The sequence below is a fragment of the Belonocnema kinseyi genome, chromosome 10 (assembly GCF_010883055.1).
Source record: "Belonocnema kinseyi isolate 2016_QV_RU_SX_M_011 chromosome 10, B_treatae_v1, whole genome shotgun sequence".
Taxonomy (NCBI): Eukaryota; Metazoa; Arthropoda; class Insecta; order Hymenoptera; family Cynipidae; genus Belonocnema; species Belonocnema kinseyi.
In genome coordinates this window covers 29,302,542-29,308,958 of record NC_046666.1, presented here as the reverse complement: position 1 = coordinate 29,308,958, position 6,417 = coordinate 29,302,542, and positions in this window count along the sequence as shown.

Below are 6,417 nucleotides of genomic sequence, written 5' to 3'. Positions count from 1 at the left end.
TAATTTATTTTTTATTTCTGTTCTACCGTATGGAATCATCTATTTGCAGATCGTCGCAAAATGGAAGTGGTAAAGCAGTATGGTTTGGAAACCCTAAATCTCAAACGTCGATCTAGCGCTAAAAAACCACATGCTTTAGATTTAACATAGATAAGGATATGTTTTAGTTCTCAGTTAATATCAGTGTTGGACACTTACGCTTTTTATCGAATCGACTTGTGTTCCAATTTTTGGACCAATCGATATTTCAAGTCTGTTGAAACACTTCAAATCATATATTTTACATATTTTCTGATCCTGCTTAATACAAATTCTATAATATAGACAATTTAATATACCATTTTTACATTCTTATCTCAATGAAAAAGTATAAGTTTTTATCTAAAAACTGAATGTTAAGAATTTCATTAGATTTGAAAGTTTTTGGACTCATTGATTAAGAAAAAATGGATTTTTCTTTGTTGTTTGTTTGTAGTCACCGTTGTTTTTCTAAATTAAAATAGCTGTTATTTCACATAAAAGAATAATAATAATAATAATAAGAATAAGAAAGGATTTTATTTTGAAAGTCTATAGAATGAAAATCAGATTCAAAAGTACTTCGTTTGCATCTATATATTCAAAAGAGTCATCTGATGTTTTACTGTTGCGGTTCAAAAAATAATTTTTCATTAAAAATTCAGCTTCTCTTTGCTACAGGTTTTTTAACATAATATGAGCATTCACGGTTGAAAATGAAAAAGAAAAAGGTTGGAATAAAAATAAAAAATACTTTTAAACTTGTGGGCATTCATGAATTATTATTTCCTTTCGTTCTCCTGAACTGTTTTGTGCAATCAGAAAAAAAATTATTGCTTATTGCAAGAACATGAAATGATTAGTATTTATGTCAAGCACACAAATTTAACCTAAATTTCATAGGCATACAATCTCTTAATTCAACTTCTAATTATCAAATAATTAGTTACTTTTTTAAATCTGTATTTTTATGCCACAATGTCTAGAAACGTACAGCCTGAAAGATAATAATCTAGAAATTTATGAAAATGAAAATTAGAGAAAGGGATACAAGATAACGTAATTTTTAGTCTATATACTTATAAATTATGCAAAAACTATAGAAGTGTGTGCGGACATTATTTAGAATGTTTAAGGGAGGTGCTCTCATAATATTAATTTATCTATTATAAGAATAAAGAAAGTCTCCAGTTTTCCAGGTTAGGAGAAATCTGTCATTTATTTATTAAGGATAAATTATAAATATAAAAAAATTTATCAGCTGACATTTAAGCTTAATTTCATGAAGTTCTGATATTTTTTTGAAACGATTAATTTACTAACAATAAGAACTAAGTTCTGAAATTGTTTGTCTTCTGTCCTATTCTTTAGACGAGCGAAGGAGATCAAACAGAGATTGAGTATCTTGAAACGAGTCTTATTTTAAAGTACACAAGGTTTCACGAATCGTCAGTATTGATACAATTTTACTTCCTGCAATTTGTTTCTTCATATATAACAATTCAAATTTTAATTCACCCAGAACTAAATTGTTACAAGGTACACATCTATGTAAGCACGTTATCATAATGTACACTAGGGTGGCCCTAAAAAAATACATTTTGAAATTTAAGACCCGCGTCTACGTTAAATCGCTTTTTCGTAGAAACATTTGTTTTCATTTTGAAATAAAATGACTTTTAGTAGGCTGTATGCCATTTATCGGCCTTATGGAGTTTAACACGTAACACATATACTTTTTTTACTTCTTCTATTCTCTTAAAGAAATTAGAAGTCAATTTTGTTACATTTTCATAAACTTGCTCCCTTCCCAGTAAAGATACATTTTGTCCAATTCTAGTACGTCAATAAAGGTATAAAAAAAACTTAGGACATCTCGAGATTTGCATAAAATTCCAATATTTTTAAACTCTTAGCGAGCTTTAGATATGGTTTTTTAACTTTACATTTTTAAAAAGCATTTTTGTAGACATTGAGGACAGATTTATGAAAAAATAACATAGTAATATTTTAAATAAAAAGTGGATTAAGTTCCTTCCAACAGACGTTTTTAAAGCAAAGTGATTAGATCAACAAAAACAATTACAATCTTAAACCTAACACCTGCAATTTCAATAGAAAATGATGAAATTCCTATTAAAATAGTGTGACGTTGCAACATTTTTGCAACTCACAAAATTTCAATTCATTTAATTTTTCGGTTTTTTTAAGCTGATTTGAGGGTTTTTTGAAGAACACCTCGGGAACTGCACGGTACTCCACGACTAGCGACTTGTAATTATAAGAAAATTGTATACTTAAGAACTGATTTCGCTTTGTTTTGTTTATTTTATTATGTAATCTGCGGATCGTCGCTGACTGCGAGGTATTTCGAGGGACATCTTGGACACCTGGGACTACAGAGGATACCTAGAGAACCAGAGTTATACGACGTTGGGCATTATGCGGAACTTCAAGTTATTCAAATTCTCCCGCCGAAACATGGACTACCAACCAACGGTTTGACGAGTACGTCACCCCTCAAGAAGACTTTTGTTGAGATGCCGACTGGATTTGACGAATATTCTAGACTGTTTCAACAAATTCGACTTCTCCACCTGGCGTGGAACTCTACAATACTTCTTTTGAGAAATTTTTATTCTTATATCCCTAGCATGACTAGTGGGAGTTCTTTAGCTCAGGCTCGGACTATTACTATTGGGACTAATGGTACCAGAGGAGGTCTATTGCTGATGACAGGATGAATTTGGGCTCTAGGCTGTAGCCAATAGGTCTTACCGGAGAGTAAAGAGAATAATTATCCGTCGACTAAAATAAGTTTGGTTGGTCCAAAATCGTGACATGAGGAATATAAAAAGGACTACGGTGACCGCTAGCACCCCTAGTTGTTGGTGTTCCCGGAGTGTCCATTCTCGCTTTAACGACTACGAGTTTCTGTTTTGTGGGTGGATTGTCGAGATCGGAAATTTTAGGATTAAGGATTGGAGATTCAAGGAATTCAGGGATTAATTTTCAAAACTATTTCTGAGGGCGGATCGGGAGACTGCTGTGGCGTAGAAAACTGTGGTAAGACTCAATACTTTTCTAGTCGGTCTGGTACACTGGTTCGACACGTGGCCACTTTCAAGAGAATTTAATTTTGTGTTTAAGTAGAAGGCATATTGATGGATCCGATTCTTCCTGTTGCATATATTAATTTGGCTCATACGAAGCCCGGTTTTTGAGATAATTGTATGGCACGTGGTCGAAATGGGGTCCCTTGACTGGATCTGATTTTAGAGACGAAATTTTTCTCAGCGATCCTAATGATGGTTGTGACATTAAATGATTTTATTCTTTTGTCATGGTTGATTTTTGGGTAATTTAAATGCCACCGGATTCATTTGCAGGAATGATTATTTCTGATTTTTTTTATGTATAATATTAGTTTTTGCAATCTCCCCATTTGAGTATTGCATATGGTTATTTTATTTAGTGTTTATTAACGAAACTCTGATCACTCTTTCTTGTGAATATGCCCCCCCCCCCCCCCTAATTTTTGGTAAGTTTCTAAAATTATAACTGTTCCTTATTTTTGACCTTTGCCATCTTTTTTTTGTGTCTGATTGTGACCATCCCTTAATTTTAGTGATTTTAGTAAAGTTACAAATTATGACCACCCTTTTATTGTGATAAAGTCACAAATTATTTTCGACTTTGACGAACTTTTTTACTATGACCATCCCTTGTTTACGAATTTGATTAATTTACAAACTATGACCACCCCTTATTTATGATTTTGATTAATTTATTATCTATGAACACCCCTTATTTTCAATTTTGAATTATTTACTAGCCATGACCATCCCCTTTCTGTGTATGACCACTTATTAAATTTGATAATTATGATTGCGCCCTATCTTTGTTGAACCTACAGACTATGACCACCCTTTTTTTGGTTTTTGAATTGATTAACCCCCTTGCTGATTTATGGTTAGCCCTTTTCCTTTTATTTTGGTTATCCTCTCTCAAAATGGTAGACATGCAATTTGACTACCCCCTCAGAGTTCCGTTTGCACCTTGTTACCCATTATACTAATTTTGTGCCCCTTCCAGACTACCCTTATTAGCCAATCGTACCTTTACACATTTTCATTGAGAGTAGGACTTATACTTAACCTCCTAAAATGTACGCTGAGAGGTTATGTTAGTTTTTTTGTAGTTTATTAACGTGTACTTTATTGTAAAGTCGTGGAGTAATGCCAACGGTAATGAGCCTAATCTATTATAGATTAGTTAGTTTAGGTTATGTATACAATTGTATTTAGATCATCTTTGTTGAGAGTTAAAATGTGTTTTGAAAACTTTATGATATAGTGGAATAGGGTTGCCCCCTAACAAACAAGACAATGTATCACCAGAAGAATTAATGTATACATAAGGTTAATAAACCACTTTTTATTTGTAATATTGAGATCTCAAACGCAATAAAATTCTACCACATAACTCAATAAACGCAAAATTTGGCCACAAAGCCCAATATCACAACTTAATCCCCGTTATACATAGTATACTGGAACAAAAGATGCTAGCTCAGCCCCGAAAATTCAGTTAATGGTAGAGGGGGTGGTCAATGGTAAAAGAAATTGAAAGAAATCCCTAAATCCAAATAAAACGAGTTCAACTAAAATCTCAATATCACAAATAAGAAGTGATTTATTAACCTTAAATATATAATAATTATCCTGGTAGTACATTATTGTGTTTGTTAGGTGACAACCCTATTCTACTTTACAATGAAGGTATCAAACCAATTTTTAGCCCTCAGAAATGGAAAATCTACTTACAATTATCTACATAACCTAAACTAACTAATCTACAATAGATTATGCTAAAAATTTAAAGGTACGATTGGCTAGTAAGGATAGTCTGGGAGGAGCACAAATTTAGAATAATGGGTAACAAGGGTCAAACAGAACTCTGAGGGTGTAGTCATATTGGATTTCTACCATTTTAAGACAGGATAACCAAAATAAAAGGAAAAGTGCTAACGATAACCCAGCAAGGGGTTTAATCAATTCAAAAACCAAAAAAAGGGTGGTCATAGTCCGTAGGTTCATCAAAGATAGGGCGCAATCATAATTATCAAATTTAAGGGGTGGTCAACAAGTTCGTCAAAATAGAAAATAAGGGGGTGGTCATAGATAATAAATTAATCAAAGTCATAAATAAGGGGTGGTCATAATTTATATATTAATCAAATTCTAAAACAAGGGATGGTCATAGTCAACAAGTTCGTCAAAGTCGAAAATAAAGGGGTTGTCATAATCAGAAAAAAGGGTAGTCGAAATCTTTAAATTTAACAGTATAGAGGGATGGTCATAAATTTGTACATTTACCAAAATTAAGGAATGGTCATAATTTGTGACTTTATCACAATAACGGTGTGGTCATAATTTGGAACTTTACCAAAATCACCAAAATTAAGGGATGGTCACACTCAGACACAAAAAAAAGATGGGCAAAAGTCAAAAATAAGAAAGGTCATAATTTTAGAAACTTACCAAAAATTGGGGTGGGGGTCATATTCACAAAAAAAAGTGATCAGAGTTTCGTTAATAAACACTAAATAAAATAAACATATACAATACTCAAATGGGGATATTGCAAAACCAATATTACACATAAAAAATCACAATAATCAGAAATAATCATTCCTGCAATGAATACGGTGGTGAAACAGAACATGGTACATAATATATTAGGCATAACCAGATATAGAAATAGCAATAAAACAGCAGGCCAAAAAAATAAGCATATTCGAGAAACATTTAAATTACCCAAAAATCAACCATGACAAAAGAATAAAATCATTTAATGGCATAACCATCATTAGGATCGCTGAGACAAATTTCAACTCTACAATAAGATCCAATCAAGGGACCCCATTTCGACTACGTGCCATACAATTATCTCAAAAACCGGGCTCCGTATGAGCCAAATTAATATACGCAACAGGAAGAATCGGATCCATCAATATGCATTCTACTTAAAAACAAAATTAAATTCTCTCGATAGTGGCCACGTGTCGAACCAGTGTACCAGACCGACTAGAAAAGTATTGAGTCTTACCACAGTTTTCTACGCCACAGCAGTCTCCCGATCTGCCCTCAGAAATAGTCTTGAAAATTAATCCCTGAATTCCTTGAATCTCCAATCCTTAATCCTAAAATCTCCGATCCCGACAATCCACCCACAAAACAGAAACTCATAGTCGGTAAAGCGAGAATGGACACTCCGGGAACACCAACGGTAAGTGAGAACAATTGTGGGTCCGGATGCAATAAGGGCACATAAAATTTTTTCGTGCGAAAACGAAGTCCCCTGGAGGCTTTAGAAAAAATTTTCGAATTTTAATTT